Source organism: Ursus arctos, unplaced genomic scaffold (genome assembly GCF_023065955.2).
Source record: "Ursus arctos isolate Adak ecotype North America unplaced genomic scaffold, UrsArc2.0 scaffold_14, whole genome shotgun sequence".
NCBI classification, from domain to species: Eukaryota; Metazoa; Chordata; class Mammalia; order Carnivora; family Ursidae; genus Ursus; species Ursus arctos.
Window position 1 is genome coordinate 6,411,984 of NW_026622808.1, and position 20,531 is coordinate 6,432,514.

General features: G+C 41.2%; 1 protein-coding gene across 4 annotated transcripts in view; it reads right to left on the reverse strand.

Moving 5' to 3' along the window:
* The window catches only part of MAP2K4 (mitogen-activated protein kinase kinase 4), a 139,657-nt gene that overhangs the window by 106,101 nt on the left and 13,025 nt on the right, over positions 1-20,531 (reverse strand). The window lies entirely within an intron of this gene.

A 20,531-nucleotide genomic window follows, 5' to 3' on the forward strand; every position in this document is an offset into this window, starting at 1 on the left:
TCAAGTTGGTCACGTGGGTATTTCAAATAATTTTTATTTATTTGAAGCAATTATTTGGAGCAACTTCTTTGGGGTAGGGAGGTAACAGTGTTTTATATTACACAAACAAAATATGTCTGGTAGAGAAAAGCTGGAAAATTCAGAAAAGATAAAGAAAACAAAAATATATAAAATAGTATATATGCATCTACAGAATATATGGGTTTTTCAAAATATATGTATATTACATACATTTCTAAGTCCAATTACCCCAAAATAATCAGTCTCCTAGAAACTATTTTCTATACATAGATACACTTTTTTCCCTCTACAATTAAAATCAGACCACAGTACGTTTTGTAACATGCTTTACTCACTGACCATGTTTCTTTCTAGGACAATAAATCTTACGAAATCATTTCCTTGGGATTGTACTGTATGGAGACTCAGCAACATAGCTGGGTTTGTAAGCATTTGTAGAACACCTTAGTTTCACACAGATATTAAGGATGCTTTCCCAGTATGCACTCTTCACAGTTACTACACCTATATCCACCTTCTCAAACAGCTAGCTCCTCTGCAATCCAAACACTTTCCCACCCCAGTGGATTTGGAAGATGTATGAACGGGCTCATTCTGCTCGGCCCGGTGCTTTCAATGTGATCTGCACGCTTCAGCTGGACGGGACCACAGACAAGAGCATGGCTGTGGCTCCTGGATCAGCTCTCAGGGATGGGCCTGTCTACAGGATAACGTGAATTCCCAAGAAGACCAGACACATCATTTTTAGAAGTAAGCATACTACAACATGAATTTCCCGAGTAACTTGCCCATTCAGGTACCAAACATTTATTTTAAATTAAGTTTTATTTGACAACAAGTAGAGGAAGGGCATTCAACTTATACATGCAAAAGGTACTCTTTTTGCAGCAAATGTGGCTGTATTAAAAAGCAAACTCCGTATATTACCAAAAAAAAAAAAACCCTTAAAAAAATGTAAATGAAAGCTGGGGAAAATCCTTCCAATACAAAATGAGAAACTCTAAATATATACAGGCATCACACAAGTCAAGAAAAATAGAAAAATTGGCAAGGGTGTGAATACTAAAGCAAAACTGAGAAAAAATTATGAAAGGCACTCACTAACACCAAAAACAGTTAAAAGTTTTGTTCATACAAGGGGCACCTGGTCTGTTAATCTGTTAAGCGGCCAACTCTTGATTTCTGCTCAGGTCATGATCTCAGGGTCCTGGGATGCAGCCCTGCATCAGTGGGGGGTCTGCTTGGATTCTCTCTCCCTCCCTGTCTGCCCCTTCCCACCCCCAGCCCCCGTGCGCGCGCGCGCGCTCTCTCTCTCTCTCTCTCTCTAATAAATAAATAAATAAAATCTTAAAGAAAAGTTTTGTTCATGCGAAATCGGCAAAGCTTAGGTCTCATTTTATACATACACCGATTTTTTTCAATGATAATGTGTTAATCAGTGTGACCAGGTAGAAGAATCCCTAGTACAATACATTGCTGGTAAAAAAGTAAATTGATGTAAGTTTTTCTGATGAAAGGCTCAGCAACATACAAGAAAAAACTTTTCATGAAAATGCTCTTTAACTTCTTAGAAATTTGTCTTCAGGAAATATTTAAAGGCAGAGGACTGTCCCCAGGCCTTGCAACCTAACAGAATTTGCCCTGCTGGATTTGGAAACTGCTTGGGACCTCTGCCTCCTTTCTTCCTTCAGTGTTCTCCCGTTCTGAATGACTATCTCTAGAACCAGTTTCCAAAGCCTGGCCCACCCCTGTGTTTTGGAAGCAAGTGAGCTGTCTTGTTTCCAGGTCTGCAGAGGGGAGGAATTCTGTGTCACCATGGATCATACTCCGTCTCGCCATATGTGATTTGGATGATTCTGATGAGAAGCCTGGGGAACTGATGGTGTCTAAATCAGATCTGGGTTCGAGCTGACACTGTAGTGAGTTGACGTTCTAGAGGATGCTGGAGCAGGGTAAATGTACTTTGTACACAAGACAGATGTGTACTGTAAGTGAGATGTAAGTGAAAACGGTGGCCTGCAAAGATACCAGGTCCTAACCAATCCCTGGAACCTATGAATGTTACTTTACAGGGCAAGGTTTCTGGAGATAAAATTAAGGTAAGGACTTTGTAATCATAAATCTGAATGAGCTTAATGCCCACAAACTCCCCAAACCAAAAGCTGAACACCACCTGTCATGTGGTGTGTCTGAAACCACCACAATCTCTATACGGTGAAAAACTGGAAACATACTAGGATCAAAGGCAGGACAATAACAGAACAAAGAATCATGGTGAAAACCATCCAGAGAAAAACACCAAAACTGGCTCTTCCTTCAAAAACTCAATTTGAGGGGACAGTTGCTAACCTCTGCAGGCAGATAAAATCTATTCTGACAATTAAAACTCACTAAAATGCTTTCCTTGAAAATAAATATTTATATAAACACACACACGCGCGCACACACAGATTCTTTCCCGGCACTGCATTCACACTTAAACAAAAACAAACCAGGACCTTTATAAGGGCATTTCCTGCATAAATGGACAAGCGCACAAACGCAACACAATGTGGCTTACATAAGTTAGATGTGGACACACCCCACGCTTTAAAAACATCTGCAACTATCTTGAGAACTGTCCAAGCTTATATTCTGATCGTCCACCAACAAAATACACTAAATAATTCTATAAAAGTTCACAGCCTCAGTAGAGCTGAGTCAGAGTCTGCAATTGGAGCCAGGGGGTGTAGGGTAAGGTCAAGTTATGTGGGCTCTGCCAGCAGGGCTCCCCACTCTCCAAAGGATGATCATTTTGAGATGAGCTCACAAGGCAGTCTTGAGGAGGAGAAGGAAGGCCGCAGTCAGTCAAGGTGAGATTCAGGGAGAGGCAGAGACAGCTTCTACGACACTTTAGCAAGGCTACCTCTGGCTATTTGTAGACATGAGCATTTTTTTCCCTCCCCACTCCCACCAGCATTTCTTCTCCCATTCACTTTCTCCAAGAAGAACCTTTATTAGGATTCGTGCTTCTCACCTTTACTTCTCTTTCTCAAGGGCCCCCAAAACCTAAACCCTAAAGGCAACTAATTCATCACTACACGCACACTTATTCTTAAAGACAAAACTGCAAGCAAATATGACATTAGAGCAACGTGGATTTTTTTTCAAAGGCCTGCAACAACTTCCATGGGGAATAAAGGGCATAAGGAAGGAAGTGATACTACAAACGGCCTGTGGATGTTTAGAAGCTAACAGAGTGCTCACTTCTGCAGCACATACGCTAAAATTTAGAAGCTAACAGAGATTAAAATATTTGTACAACAAATGCTGATCAAGAAAGATTATAAATTTGTGATTATAATTCCCCTGTGGTGAGACTGTCACCAAATAATCAATTCCCAACTAGTCAACAGAGATAAACAGAGCCTCCCCTTTAACTACAGCAGGATAGAAACCAGGCATGATCAAACATCTTAAATTATTCATATGGAAGGAGTTTCCTGTGAGGGAAGAGTGTCTTTGTATACTTAACAACTAAGTTCAGTGCCTGATACATAAAATGCTTTCAGATGTGTATTAGATTGGTCTAACAATAAATTTCACATGGATAGCCCCAGACAACTCAGATGTGGGGCAAATTAGCTAGAATAAGTTTCTGCTGTTTATAACCCAGAACCCTGATTCTTAAGGACAACAGTATCTGTCCTCATCCCATCATACTCCCAAGGCACTGCTGTATCCCTTAGGGGGCTACTGCCCAACTTCCTCATGCTGTGGCTCACACAGAATACGAGGACACCTGTTCAACACACTGGCAGCGTCGCAGTCGGTTCAGTGGCTGAGCAAAGTGGTTCAGCAGCCTCGTGCCCCGCTCAGCCGCTCCAAGGACCGGGGATCCACCTCTCTGCACCACCCTGGAAGTTCTGGTTTCAAAGCTCTGTCTTAAGAAAACATCCAGAAATTTTAAACAACCTTTCCTACATCATCCATATCCAACCTCTTCCTCAGACTTCTCATGAGAGAGGCAGTTCCAAGGATGGGATCTTTAAGAAGATTCCAAACCATGATTCTGAAGAACAAGGATTTGTCCAAGCATATCCATACTCACTAAGGCCTGGCAATGTGTTTTGCTCTTATTCTGACCAGAGAGCAACCCACAGACACACAGAATAGTGAAGGTGGAGGAAAGACATCTTTCAACTTTATTTAGCCTTAAGCAAGAGGACACAGAGCCCTGAATATTCTCCCTCCACTAACTTCTCAAGCAATACAAATCTTTAACATCACTTTCCACAATCAGCTAAGCCAACCCAGTAGTTGAGTTCAACCTTGGTCAAAAATTCCATCTAAAGGCAGCTGAGAGTCTACCAACCAATCAACTATGGACAATGACCACTCTCTGAAATCTAGGTTACCAAAAACATCTCTCCCCAACCTTCCACAAATGAGGAAAAAGGAGCATTTCCTAAGCACTCTCTCTGGTTTCCAAAACATCAAAACCAGCCTGTCCTCAGAGAGATACTATGTTCACACGCGGTCCACCTTGTCACCCTCTCCCATCCTCCTCAAGCCTGTTCCCATCATCACATTGTGAGTAATTTTCTGTTCTAAATGTTTATCTTGATTTATCTTTGAATTCTACAAATCACCCGTAATAGGCAGCTACAACAAAATAGCAGTTCAACAAATATTTATTGAATTAGAATTATTCGATTTTTTTTTTTTTACCAACATTGCACTACCCTCTCATACAACCTAGTGGGCTTATTTCCTTTTATATCATAGGAAAGCAAGATTCTGCTATCCTTACAGTCAGAATCAGAGAACCAGAATCTTCCCACCCAAGCTGAAAGAATGGAGACCATCTCTAAAATATCGTAGTCAAGCTACATATCTTCAACACCAGTGGCTTCACCAAATCTGAAAAAGCAACAGTAAAATTTCTTATTGTCGAGGCAATAAAGATGACAGAAGGATGTGCAATAGATGCGTGTAGAAGGTGGTCTTTTTGATATAATGTTAATGGATCACCATGCATTATGTGGTAGACTATTACCAAAACAGCCACCAATGAATCACCTCTTTACAATGTGACTTTGCTGCTCCTCCCATCACGATGTGGAGTCTATTTCCCTACTTGTTGAATGAGGCTGGCCTTCAAGGACTCGCTGTGACCCCAAGAATATAGCAGAAAGGATATTATAGCACTTCCAGAGCTAAGCCTTCCACATTCGCCCTCTTGGAAAGTGACCAAGTCTAAAGGTGAAGCAGCTCAGTCTAGCTTCCTTGATGATGAAACTCCACATGTAGCAAGAGGTCCAGAGGTCCCAGCCATCCCCACCTGAGCTTAGTCTCCACCAACAGACCTACTAGCTAAATGCAGACACGTGACAGAGCTCAGGCAAGACCAGCACAACCACCACCCAACGAACAAACAGAATCATAAAAATTAAACAGCTGCTCTTTAAAGCCACTACTCAGAGGCCAAAGGAGGAATCATCAAAAGGCAGTAAGAATCAGTCCCTCTTGAGGAAGCCCCACTGCCACTACAAGGGATTTCCTAGAACCTAGCATAGGGAAAAGTGAGAACTGGCCCTACAATGTACAAGTCACTCAGAGAATACCTCCAGAAACGTGAGTGACTGACCTCCCAGGAACCGGAGCATCCCACCAGGGGTGGAGGGGAAAAGACTGCCTGAAATTCTCATTTCTCCCTTGGCTCTAACTCTTAGTACCTCGTTTTCAAAACAGAGTATCCAAAGTCACTTGTTAAATTATCTGCAATCACTGGTTATAAAATGAGGAACACACAATTTCAGCTGGGCAACTTTATATTCAAACAATCTCAGAAATGAGGAATTACGTGGTAGACAAGAAGTTACCCTCATTCCCTTTTCTACCACAATTCCTCCAGCGGTGAGTGCCCTAACTTATTTGATAAGCTCAAGAGAACAAGACAGGGAGGATGTGAGACTCGGAATCAGAAGAAATGGACGACTTTGTCCGTTCCATCCTAGACTGCATCTCAGGCAATCCAAGTATTAAATGGGTCACTGAGAGCTTATACTGTATCGTCCCTCTCCTCCTCCAGCCTTTGATACATAAGAGTGAAGAAGTTCCAAAAATTTATAAAAATCTCACTTAGAACTCTGAACTCCCAACAATAAAAGAAAACAATGTCACTCATCCATATAGCTAAGCAGTTTGGAAACTGGGTTGTTCTCAGTTTAAGAAACAAACAAAAAAGCATATATATATAAATACACACACACACACACACACACACACACACTCTCTCTCTCCCTCTCTCTCTCTCTCTCCAACAGGCCCTTTTAGCACACAGTTCAACACTTTGTGTGTGAGATTGGACTTGGGGGAAGTCCAATGTAATAACTGACATAGCCACAGGTGCAGAAAGATCACAGTTATACACAAGCTGTTGTGCCAGGTAGTACAGACAAAAAGAGAGATAAGGCAGCTGACCTATCCACAAAGACTGTTTTGTTTGGTATCCTAGCAAAATTAAAAAGGAACGTGGTAGGAGGAGACTAAATGGTAGGAATAGGGAAGAAAATTACTTCTGCTAGACACAAAATGATGATCACTGAAACACTGATAAAGATAAAACAGGGGTGTTTCTGTGGTCAAGTGCCTGCCGCATCTGTAAAACCAAGATTAAAACAGTCCCTTACTTACCTGCTGTGTGATACTGTGCTGGGGAGTCACACACCTTAAAAATGCAATGGCTGGTAAATAGTAACTATGAAAAAATGGTAACTACTCTGATATTAGCTATAAGTATTAAAACCTAATTGAAAAGTTAATTATTAAATTCTCTTAAAAGAGAAAAACTGGAAAGAATGTGTCTGGTATCTTTTAAACCAACCAAATATATGAGCAACAGAGAAAGAAATTCAGCTTGCTTTGTAGGTTCCTTGTAACTCCTGTGCCAATAAAAATCCCTGTTCCTACCCAAAGCCAGCATCCCAATGGTGTTCATTAGGAAAGCCAATATGGAAAGGTAAAGCCAGGCTAGCTGGTCCCGAAACTCAGCTCTGCCTCTTAGTAGCTATATACTCTTGGGCAAGTGACTTCACCTCTTTGCCACAGTCCCTATTCCTGCCACCTGGGACTAATATTCCCGTCCTCTGAGCAGGGCTGGCTGGAGCAAAGGTGTTACTGTGGATGACACAGTCAACCATCACTCATCTGTCCCCAGCTTGTACTATCAGTTGCGTCTGGGTTGATGGTAGCAAGGTCCTGAACCAGGGTGGGAGGTCACGGACACAAGTGCTTTCTAAACGTTGAACATTTTCCTCACCTGCCAAGCTTGGGCCTCAGAGGCTCCGCTGCCAAAGAAAGAACAGAAATGATTCACTCTCAACCTTGCCCACCCCTGGCAATGAGTCATACGGCTCTTCTTGGGTAGAAAGATTTTTGCAACCTGGAATATCAAGGACTCTGTCATTCCTCTATCAGTGCCTGAAGGGGCCCTGCTCTGACACAAAGGCATAACCATTTCTAGCAAATTCTGTGGAGTCCAGGCAAAGGCAAAAGCAGCATTTACTTGGAGACCTTGTTTGGTTAACAAAAGTTCTCAGGGAGAGTGTGAAGGCTGAAAAGCCCCCAACTTGCTCCCAAAGGTGATCATCCAAAATGGAAAAAAAAAAAAATTTTTTAACTCATCTTCCACCATAGTAAAATGGCGAGTTTACCAAATTTCATGGAATGAAGCACACAGTATGCCCTAACATCCTTCCTAACCTAACATCAGAAACTCATACTGCCTCTTCATTCTCTGATTCCACTAACCATCAACTCTGACATTGACTATATGCCCCTTTATGGTCACCAGTAATTTTGCCTCAATTATGCACAATGTCACTATTATGAGTTTCTACAGGTAGCCACACCTTTGAGCTAGCAATTAATTAAAGCCAACAACAACACCCCGCCTGGATCAGACTCTGAGCTGGATATCTACTAGCAATGAACAAATATAATTCCCCAGGCTGAACTGGCCCAGTCCTGATTAGTCCAAACTCTTCGAAAATATGGGAGAGCCAGCTAATTGAGATTACCAACACAGCACAAATGCCAAGGCTTTACTTAACTAAACAGGACTTGAGATGCTCCTCCACACCGTCGTGCTATTGGAATCAACAGATTGTCAAGCAGAACCTTGGCTTTGGATTTCCATGGCCCCCCTTCTCCAGTGAGGTCCCCAGGCTCACTGAGAGGAAAAAGAAAATACCTTTGTACCTTTGTCTAAACTACACAGCCTCAGCTGAAGTCATAACCTTCTGAAATGATAAAGTGTGTGGGGGGGGGGTGGATATAAGGGACTTACTGCTGGATTTGAGAGCAAATACCCCAGTTAGAAAATAAAGACTATGAATAGGTAATTAACAAAAGGGAGGATACACATAGACTCCAAAAACACCATCCAATTCTTCTGATTATCCACAAAATTAAAATTCAGTTTTTGCCTCTAATACCACATCTAAATGAGAAGAATGCCAATATCAATGGAACAGGGTATGCAGAAGCAGGTGGTCTTTTGGGACTTTTCACAGCTGCACGTTCCACCGCGGTCCACCTGCCCTGCCACGGCCTAAGCTCCTGGAGTGCAGAAACTGTTTCTGACTTGCCTCCACGCCTAGAATTACACCTGAGGCATAAATCCTTAATGTCTGTTCAGTAATCAAATGACCAGAGGCAAAGAAGTGTATTATTGCTGTGAATATAAACAGCCCCACCTTCTGGAGGACAATATCTTGCAAACATCTCAAAATGTCCTTAACGATTAATGCAGTAACTCCATTCCTAAGAAGTCATCCTTTAGGAAGTTAAAGATTATGCAAAGAAAGTTAGTCAAAACAATGATATTTATGCTAAATTAGATGAAACATCGTCCATAACTGGAATACTACGCTACCACCCAAAAAACACCATAAAAGACTACCGACATGAGGCAATGTTAGTAATAGGGTCTTTTTTCTATCAAGCAGTAAGTAATGGGTCTGATAAACTGTTTGAGTGAAGCATATGTGCATGTGACCATTTGTAATATGCACACAGGTCATTCTGCAAAAGTACAACTGATGATTAGTTCAAGGTGCTAGAATTGTGGGTGATTTTTTTTTTTTTTTTTACGTTTCTGTGTTTCCATTTTTATACAATCAGCATTTACTGTTTCTGTCTCAATTATAACCTCCTTACTACTCATACCAGAGCTTTCTAAAAGAGACCAGTCTGTTCTCTAAACCCAAACATACTAAGGCCTACAGAACAAGTAAAATGGCCTTAGAAATACAAATACAGGCACTTTCATGCATCTGCTCATACAACTTGGACACTTCCATACCCCTAAAATCTGGTAACATTTCACAAATGATATCTTTTGAGATTTTTTTTAAGGCATCTGTACCAGCTCAAGTAAACAATATTTTAATCGCCAGCAAAACAGGAAAAGCTTTCCAAAGCAAAAGTCATGCACCTATGATTTCGGAAGCACAGCCTCCATGGGAATCTGAGAGCGGGAATTCCAGTTACACACCCACCTTGAGAAGGTTCCAAACGGATACCCAAAAGGTGTCACCCATTACTCCCACCTCCGCCCCCAGTTCAGTGCTGCATTTGCCCTGCCTGTGTAGAGTTCTCTCTTATACCATCGCCCTTCACAACTCTTTCTTCATAAGAAAGACCTGACCTGGGGGCGCCGGGTGGCACAGCTGGCTGAGCATCTGACTCTTGGTTTCAGCTCAGGTCACGACCTCGGGGTCCTGGGGCCAAGCCCCGTGCCCCATGTCAGGCTCCACGCTCAGCACAGAGTCTGCTTGAGACTCTTTCTCCCTCCCACTCTGCCCCTCCCCTCTGCTCTCTCTCTCTAAAATGTATAAATAAAATCTTAAAACAAAAAAAAAAAAGGCCTGACCCGCTACTCACCTGCACGAATTCCATTCCCAGAGACACACAGCTGCCACGAGGCTGCTGAGGGTCCTAGCCAGGACAGGAGAACATTTATAGCGCAGCCAGTCAGTAAAGGTACTGAGCACCCTGTCCAGGTGCTCAGAACACTTTAAATCCATGTCATGCCTAAAACTCAGCCAAACCCACAGGGCACTTACGTTAAGCCTTAAATCTGTGAACATATCCACAGGGGCCCCGCGGAGACAAGTGAGACATAAATGCTGTGTCGCTCAAACCCAACAAAATTTGCTATGGAGGATAGTCAGTGATCCTTTCTTCTGTGATATATATAGGCTGTGTGGTGACCTCTGCCTCCCAATTGGGCCCCTCGACATGCTATTTAAGCTCTTCATCAGCTCCCCAAAGTTTCAAGTTACTATCTTACCATGTACCAGTAGCAAGATACTAGGATTTCTGGAAAATCATCCACGTGACGGACTCACACTTCTTGGCAGCCATCTTTCTAGTGGGACAAGGCACATAACACGTACACTTACAAAAACTGGGTCAAGAAAAGTCACAAGGCTTGTTCCGGCTGTCACCAATACCCCAGAGCCCATGCCGCTAGCTTCCAGCCCACCGCACTGTCCAGTAGAGGCATACATCACACCGCAGATATTCTCAGAACAGCAGGCTTGAACTCTAACAAGGAACCAAGGTGCCCACTGGTTTCAGGCCATATTTATTCTTCCTGCTTGGTAAACCCGACCACATCCTATCACTACCACTTTAACTTCCAGCCCCCCGTAAATGAAATAAGCACCTGAACCATATTTCCTAACTATGCCATCAGTATTGTTTCAACCAGTGCTTCAAACCTTTCTTGTATGTGCCGTGATGTGAGGGAAAGAACACTTGTACAACACAGGGGAGGAAATACAAGTCTGTTCTTGGCTAAAGGCCACTGACCCGAGCTCCAGCAAGGAGCTCCAGGCCACAGGTCAAGGCGAGCTACATTTCAGCCGACAGGTAATGGATTCACAGCAGCACCCAAATTGAGGAGCCCGCTAAAACACCAGACTGGACTTCCCCTTTTTGAAGAGTTCACTTAGAGTAATATTAGCCACAAAACAGATTTTTATCAAACATTAATTTCTTCCTGTTTGCCTGAAATACCAATGAGGATTCCCACCAGTCATAAATAACTCTTCCAGACTCAATCTTCTAACAAGTAGGTTAGGATAAAGAAAACCGTAAGACACAGGTAATTTCGCATCACCGTGAAGGTACCCCTTTGGTCCTAGGAGATGGGGCATACTGATTCTTTTCACAACAGAAAACCAACCATCCACTGCCTCAATGATACCGCTACCCATTCTTCTTTCTAGGTATAGGTGGAGACTAGCCCTCCTAGAAAGCTTACAGAGTCAAAGCTATGGGTCTGTTGTGTGCAAGGGAGTTTTGCTACAGTGTCTGTGATGTAATAAAAAATACACTTGGTACTTGTCCCAGGTACATGGCACAGAGCTCCTACAACCGCTGGAATATTCCAAGTGATAGAAGAATCTTTTGTTATTCATAATAAGACCCTTTCAACCAAACCAGAGATTATGCTAATGAGGTGACAGGAGGGGGACTCCCCCACAGGCACTACATCTACATAGTTTCAGGATGGGGTGCTGGTCTCCAGAAAAATCAACCTAGTGATAAGAGCAACCTTTAGCCCCACCCCCTAACCTCCATGCAGAGGAGAAGGGCTGGAAATTGAGTTCCATCACTCAATGGCCAACGATTTAATCAATTGTGCCTACAGTGAAACTTCCATAACCACCCCCACCCCCAAAATGACAAGTTCCAGGAGCTTCCAGGTTGATGAACAATCAAAGTACTAGGAGGCTGACATACCCAGAGGAGGCATGGAAGCTCTTCGCCCTCTCTCTCCATACCCTGTCCCACGCATTTCTTCCATCTGACTATTCTGGAGTTCTTTCTTTTATAATAAACTGATAAACATAAGTGTTTTCCTGAGTTCTGTGAGCTGTTCTAGGAAATAATTGAACCTGGGGGTGGAGTCATGGGAGCCCTCTAATTCAAGCAGACATGGGCACCCCATTTGCAGCTGGATCTGAAGCAGGGGCAGTTTTGTGGGGCTGACCCCCTTAACTTGAGGGATCTGATGCTAACTACAGCTAGGTGCTGTCGGAATGGGACAGAATTGTTGGGGCATCCAACTGACATCAAAAAACTGGAGAACTGCTCGGTGTCAGAAAACACTGCAGTGTTGGGGCGCCTGGGTGGCACAGCGGTTAAGCGTCTGCCTTCGGCTCAGGGCGTGATCCTGGAGTTATGGGATCGAGCCCCACATCAGGCTCCTCTGCTATGAGCCTGCTTCTTCCTCTCCTACTCCCCCTGCTTGTGTTCCCTCTCTCGCTGGCTGTCTCTATCTCTGTCGAATAAATAAATAAAATCTTTAAAAAAAAAAAAAAAAAAAAAAAAAAAAAAGAAAACACTGCAGTGTCAAATCTGAAACACTGAGAAGTGAAGAATATTAAGTCAGTTTCACGAAATAAATATTTTCTTATTTCCATTAATACTTGTGATTGATTTTTTAATGCTATCCAAATCTATAATGAAGCCTAAAAACAGGTTAAAAGTATTGCAATTCAATTAAAGTGGGAAAATATGGTTTATGAATATATTTTCTCTATCATATATCAATAGTCAATATATAAATTGAATGGACATAACATATTATCAACTTATTAAGTTGATTTAAGAAAGGTCTTCTTAGAGCAAAGAATGAGCATACATGACCACATGAGGCTAGCTCAGGAAAATCAGACAGAGGGTCTTACTTCTTCTCCTCTCTATTTGGCTCCACAATGGATCAGAGCTAACTTTTTGTTCCAAGCTGACTTCTCCCTGGTCTCCAGGAAACACTTGACTCTCTTACACCATGCCCAATTTGCTTATCCCAAAGCGAAAAGTTCATGCCACCATGTCAAATTTCACCTGTAATATCCCTTTTGTTTTTTCACCACATGTCCTTAGGAATCCAGGAAGGCAAAGACAGGAATCAATTTTGTTCCTGGAGATAATTTTGCATATATTTTCATTCAATTAAGATAATTTGGAGAGCCTTCAGGTAATCTTTTACCCCTAAACGGCACTCTTAAATGACAAGAAGGCTAACTTTTACTGACCATGTGTACTGATGGAGAGACAACCTGCACCCAAACACGCTGGCTACTTACTGCTGCAAAGCAGTGGAACAGAAGCCTTCTTGCGGTAACTTGTGCTACCTAATGCAGAAGTAAAGCCTTATTGCAAAGATAACTTCCCCAATTCCAAGACACCAGAAGTAGCTCAGCAATAATTTAGTAACTGCAGAGGAGGGGCAAAAAAATAAAAATAAAAAGCACACTATGTCATTTTTACTAGACATCCTTTATTGCCTGATAGGACAGCTTCTCTCTTCAGGAACATAGTCAACATCTGAGTAAAAGCATTCTCCACAGGCAGAGCCTAAATGCTCATCTGGATGATTTCTGACCACTGGTAATCAGATCTAGCACTCCAGTGACTCAGTACTTCTCAGAACAGCTTATCACAAGAACACAAATATTTCTCGAATAACTGGGTAACCCAAGCTTGAGTTTTGCTTTTTTGTTCTCATTAATCAAAATATGTGTAACTAGAAATTCAGCTCTCTAAAGAAGTTAGCCAGAAGCTTTAGCTAGAGAAATGCCCCTGACAGAATTTCATGACACATAAATTAGTCAGCCATATTCTGGCTTTCAAAAAGATATTTGGTGGGGGATTTTTTTTGGGGGGGGGTATTTTTATTTTTTTAGATTTTTTTTTTTTTAAGTAATCTCCACACCCAACATGGGGCTTGAATTCACAACCCTGAGATCAAGAGTCGCCTGCTCCAGTGACTGAGCCTGCCAGGCACCACAGATACTTGGTGTTTTTAATGGCCTTGGGTTGCAGGACATGTGACGATCTTTTGTATACTCAAATGACTTTTCCATTTTGGTGCTGTATTACACTATATATACTTTTTAATTTTTAAGTAATAATCTGTGATCTAAGTTTAAATTCAAATCCACCTGTGTTACTACCAAATCAAATAACAAAGGTGGAGAATGAGTAAGGATCCTGTACACAAAGCTAATACTATACACATACAAGCAACAACTACAGAACTATAATACTCCTCTCATTATTAGCATCTGAAGAGCTTCTTTGGACCCCACTGAATAATTCCTTCCAATTTAAAAAACAGTAAGACGTTAACACTTTCATTTCGTAGCGAACACAAATACTGTTTGATGCCTATAAATGTATTCTATAAATTGAGGCTTTTTGAAAGATTAGAATAAAGTAAGATTAATCAAGACAGTAAATGCAGTCAAATGTTGATCCCTTCTGCTTCCTTAATATATAGTCCACGAGGGTATTCTGATGGTAATTTCTCCGATTGGTTTTTCACAGATTGGGCATGATCGAAACAGTTGTAGAGCATCATAAAGGGGAGACTTCGATAATTTAGTTACAAAGATGGGTAATTACACAGGAACAGTAAAAGAGGAGAGCTGGGGAAGAGACTGTTGCTACTGAAGGGTGAATAAAGACACCTGTTGGACAAGACCACACCATCACTGAAAAGGCAATTGTTCACTGGAATGCCAAGTAGTTCCCCAGGTTTTTTATATCCTGGATGAGAACTCTTTCTTACTTCTATTCTCACCAACCTTCCTTTTGATGACTAATGCTGGCTCCCAAGTAATGGGAAGGCAATGCCCTAGAGGACCTGAGCATTCTAAGCACTGAATAGAAATTAATAAGCAAAGCCAGACTCCAGCTTGGAATTGGATCTTAATTTGGCAGAACCAGTCTCGCATGCCCACTGATTCTTCAACCTCACCAAAAAATGTCAAGAATGAGTATTTGACATGTTTTTTAATCATCTTCAGAGATTAAGAGATTTTAAAAAGTGAAAAAAGAACCCCAATTAAAGAAGACATTGACTTATGTTCCAGGGCATATAGATTTCCAGTCTCAAGTCTCTCAAAGTACAGAAAAGCACAATAAATGTGTGTGTGTGCGCGCGCACACGTGCATCCAGAGACACATACGTTCATGTTCCTCAACACTGGTGCAGTTAAGTCAGAGATGATTAATGCTTCACGTAATCTGCATTCAGTGGTATGCCCAAACACAAACGCTGTTTTTTTGGCTGAGTATAGCTACTATTTGCAGAGCCCACAAATGCTTGGCAGTATGAGTTAACCAGTCCCTAACGAAATAATTTAGACAGAAATCATTGATGATGGCCAAAGCCATCAGGTGAAAAGCTGATGGGGACCTTTCTCACTGACAGCACCTAAACCCAGTGATTAATCTTAACAAGACCTACAATCAGAAATCATATGCCTCCTGATGGGATGCAACGAGAAGTACACGGTACCACCTACCAAAGCGTTCCTGCCAAAAACTTGAATCTCTACGGGATCAAGCCTCTGTCTCTAACTGCCAATTAACAGGAGCTACAGGGCAAAGAGGAACCTGGAAAATACTAATTACTAAAAGGATGTAATCAGCCAAATCCAAAATGTGCAAAATGCTACAAAATGCATGACCCAATTTTTTCAAGGAGTAAATGGCAAGAGAAAAAAGAAGAGGGAATAGCTATAGATTTAAAGAAACCGAAGAGACCTATCAACCAAAAGCAGTATGTGTGGACCTTGTTGAGATCGTAACTTGAACAAATCAACTGTAAACAGGCATCCTTACGGCACTCAGGAGAGCTGAACATTGAGTGGCTAACTGATAATACTGTTTTATCTATTTACCAGTGCGACAATGGTCTGAGGTTATGCATTTCAGAGTCCTTATCACTGAGAAGACGTGTGACTGACACGGACGTGGATGACATCATGAAAATCAGAATCAGCTTGAAGATACTTCAGCAGACATGGGTGGAGGGAGGCGAACACATGAAATAATGAGAGAAGCCACATGTTGGTAACCGCTGATGCGAGGTAATGGGTACGTGGGGGATTGTTAATACTATTCGATTGTTGTGTAGGCTTAAAAACTTCTTTCATCCGAGGTTTTTAAAAACAAACCAATGTTCTTTCCTCCATCCTTAACAGAAAGAAAGTCAGAGGGAAATACATCTTTTGCCAGTAGCATCGACGGGTTGTTCCGAGTCCATATACAAATCCATCCGCACGCAGTGCGCGGCTCCGCCACCTTGTTCCCTGACTCTCCTTTCTCATCTTGGTCAGCTGCTCCCCGGACATACAAAGTCATGTGAGACTCCTGAAGCAATTCGTTCTCTGCGTCACAATCTTTTTTTTTTTTAATTAAACAATTTTCTCCTAGTGGTCGATCCCCTATGTTCTAACATCAGAGACAGAAGAAGGAATCTTTCTTTCCGCTTAACGTTCAGCCAGGCTAATGAGAGAACACTATGAACTCTCCAGGGCCAGAAAATCAGAAATGATACACACAATGAGTCCAGCTCTCATGACCATTTGCAAGTGAAGGCCTCCTGAAAGCCATCTGGTTCAGAAAATCAATCCTAGGAGCACCCGTGCCTTCTTTCAAGGAGTAAGAAAGCACGATGGTTTATAGCATGTCAACTGTGACCAGAGCAAGGTCACACAGTTCTGTCACTCATTAGCTGGATGACTTTGGAAGATTTACTTATTAACCTTTCTGTGCTTCCGTCTCCTCCTCTGTAATAGTTAGAATACCTGCCTCTGTGGGGTTGTAAGAATGAAAGGAGTTAACAGCATGCTTGGAACAGGGTTCGGCACACAGTAAATGGGTTACTTATTATTATTATCATTTCTGCCAGTCTGTCTCTACGTGTTCCGTCTCTCAGAGAACATAAGCTCCCTCAGAGTAGGCTCTACAACAAATTCATCTTTAAAGACCCCAGTGCCTCTTCTCATCAGCGGTATCTGTTAAATGTTACATTTGTGCCTCTGTTTAACTTTATACAAGGTTCTCTACAGGGGAGGGACTATGCTTGTATATGCTTAATTTTCATTTCTGATTAATGTTCACCTAACTGCTGGGGCGCCTGGGTGGCATAGCGGTTAAGCATCTGCCTTCAGCTCAGGGCGTGATCCCAGCGTTATGGGATCGAGCCCCCCATCAGGCTCCTCCGCTGGGAGCCTGCTTCTTCCTCTCCCACTCCCCCTGCTTGTGTTCCCTCTCTCGCTGGCTGTCTCTATCTCTGTCGAATAAATAAATAAAATCTTTAAAAAAAAAAAAAATGTGGGGCGCCTGGGTGGCACAGCGGTTGGGCTCCTGCCTTCGGCTCAGGGCGTGATCCCGGCGTTATGGGATCGAGCCCCACATCAGGCTCCTCCACTATGAGCCTGCTTCTTCCTCTCCCACTCCCCCTGCTTGTGTTCCCTCTCTCGCTGGCTGTCTCTATCTCTGTCGAATAAATAAATAAAATCTTTAAAAAAAATAAAAAATAAAAAATAAAAAATAAAAAAAAAATGTTCACCTAACTGCCTACTGAGAAGATGAACACCAACCTGGGTTGTGTAAAAGTTTCCTCTAGTACACTTTCTCATATAGACACTTGTGTCTGGATTTTGAAAGCACTCATAAAATCATGTCATGAGAATCTCAAGTATTTGCTACATACACCTTGTTTGAAAACCATCACCCAAACTTCTAAGCTAAATTGAAAACCACTTTGATTAACTGGAAGTTTAGTTGGGAATACACTCTGGAGACCTTCCACATCATTTCTGCCCTGTAGCTGCCAACCACAAAAGTTTTGTCAAAAGGCCCGACACTGCTAGTAGTGAAGTTCAACGGACCAGTGAAGGGAAACTTTGCACACTGTGGGATTATCACTCATTTTTTTCTTGCTCAAAAATACCACACATTAAGCTTCTCTAAAAGACTTTTAAGGTGCAATAGCTATTCAAAAACCTTCCTTCTCCTAGCAACAAAACCATTCTTCAGGAGGAATTAAAGTTCCCAACACTTTCAAGATCAAAGACAATCAGGCAACATTCCCCTTGGAATGATAAAAAGCATAAAGGGATTGTGTGAACCTTGACTCTGACTATACCACTACTACAATTCCTGGGCTATAATTTGTATAAAAGCTGTTTCCAAGCAGATGGATTTCCTATTGGCAGTTTATCATGGTCCACAAAGATAGTGATGAATATCCTGGATGCTAGTCAGGCTTATGGCAAATGCTACAAAAGTTTCATTTTTCAACTAACTTCAGCATATATAAAATATAAATAAATATTAAATTCTATATAAACTATACAAACTTAAATAAAACCTGTTAGCCACCCATACCAGCATTTTGTTTCTTATGATTGCTAAAAAAACTTAGTTGAGTTTCATAAATTCCAAATGATGAAATTTTAGCCACTGGGTACAGATTTTTGCTACATCAAATGGAAAATTAGAAATGTGGGGTGCCTGGGTGGCACAGTGGTTAAGCGTCTGCCTTCAGCTCGGGGCGTGATCCCGGCGTTGTGGGATCGAGCCCCACATCAGGCTCTTCCGCTATGAGCCTGCTTCTTCCTCTCCCACTCCCCCTGCTTGTGTCCACTCTCTCGCTGGCTGTCTCTGTCTCTGTCGAATAAATAAATAAAATCTTAAAAAAAAAAAAAAAAAAAAAAAGAAATGTAATCAGCTGAATTTTCTAAGCTGTTAGTTTAAATGCAGGATGGCTTGACTCTCTCCCTCCACTTCTTCCTTCCCCTGATTTTCTACATACTCAACCTCCAATACAGTTAAATACATTCGTGAGCAAAACACCATCCTTTATAGACACTTCTTATCAGGTCAGTAAACTTATTAATGACTTCCTCAAATTTCTGGAAAGATTCACAAAACGTCCTTCCTCCTCTTTATGGTTTCCTTTTTATTATCAACTTAAAAACAATTAGGGATAGTTATTGTAAAAGAGTAGTTTCATAGGGCGCTTGGGTGGTTCAGTCACTTAAGTGTCTGTCTTCGGCTCAGGTCATGATCCCAGGGTTCTGGGATCGAGCACCGTGTTGGGCTCCCTGCTCAGTGGGGAGTCTGCTTCTCCCTCTCCCTCTGCCCCTCTCTCCGTTCATGCTCTCTCTCTGTCTCTCTGTCTCAAACAAATGAATAAACTCTTTAAAAAAAAAAAAGAGTAGTTTCACAATTAAATGAGAACCTGTCATTAGGACACTTGCATTTTTTTCTCCAAATACTCTGATGCACAGTGTTACCAAAAGCAATCAGTGCCTGTAATCCAATTTCTATTAGTGACTTCAAGAATAAAAGTCAGCTCTGGAGCACATAATTTTCTAAATAAAGATTCTGTTGTTTACGTAAACTTTCCCAAGTAAAACAATTTTTAAAAGTTACTAAAAAAAGTTTTCAAAGCTGCCAGAAGAGTAAAGGCTACAGAAAAGCTACAAGACTCTACCCAAACTTGTTTTTAGCACTCAAGAACCCAACAGCGTGGGCTCCTTAATAAGTCATAATTCTCAACCAAACAAAAAAATCAGAATGCTAATACTGTAGGGTAAATTTGACATCTATAAAAGCACTTCTCAAAAAGTGTTTCTAGGCATATCTCCCCCAGCCAAAAAAAAAAAAAAAAAATGATTTTACAAAGCAAAGCAAATCATATTCTAAAGAACTGTGTTTAGGTTAGCTGATTAAAGCTATCAAGATACGAGCATTCAAACTTGGTCAGAAGTCATATAAACACCTTTACAAGTACAAAATCATTATCTCCAATGATAAATGATGAATTAATCAACCTTCTAAACGTAGGCACTCTAAATGAGAAAGAATATTTTTCCCTAGTCTTACATTCAGACTTCAGAATAATGTGACAATCCAACAGTGTTAAAAGAAATAAAACACCGTTGTCTTAAATAATTATAACTTCATCTATTTACTTCTTATCTTAAATGCATATTATCTTAAATATATTTAGAAAACCAAAAAGCAAATAAATGCAAACTATAATTGATTTAAAAAGAAGACGACCATGAGGTGCAAAGTGGATTTTTATTGAATTTCTATAAAAATCTGGTTCCAAAATTAAATATGCAATCTCACACTGTGTGTGTAAATACCCTCACACACATTTCCAATAAAACTCCACTAACTTATAACAGACAATTGTAATAAACTAATTGGAATAGTGATGTAACAATATAAAAAACAAAAACTATGTGAAAGTCAAACAATGGGGAAAAATTAATCCTTCAGAGCTTCCATTAGTCATCAGAATCATCTTACAATAAGTCTTTCTGATTTATGATGGAGAATTGAACGTTTGAAGCAGTTGTACTCACTCACTGACTTTTAACAATATCTAATTTTGTGCTCTTTGCACCCATCCCCTCCTATTGCTATTGTATGACATATAAATAATCTTAATGAATTAAATGTAAGGTCTTCTGATAATTTTGAAACATCCTTAGACTAAAACAGAAGATTCTGGCACTAGAGTATGCCCTATTAGATAAGAAAAGACTACCTTAGTGATTTCAAACCCTGTATTTTTAAAGAGGCAATGACCACTTTTAACATCAAGTTAATGTCTATATTTCCAATGTAAG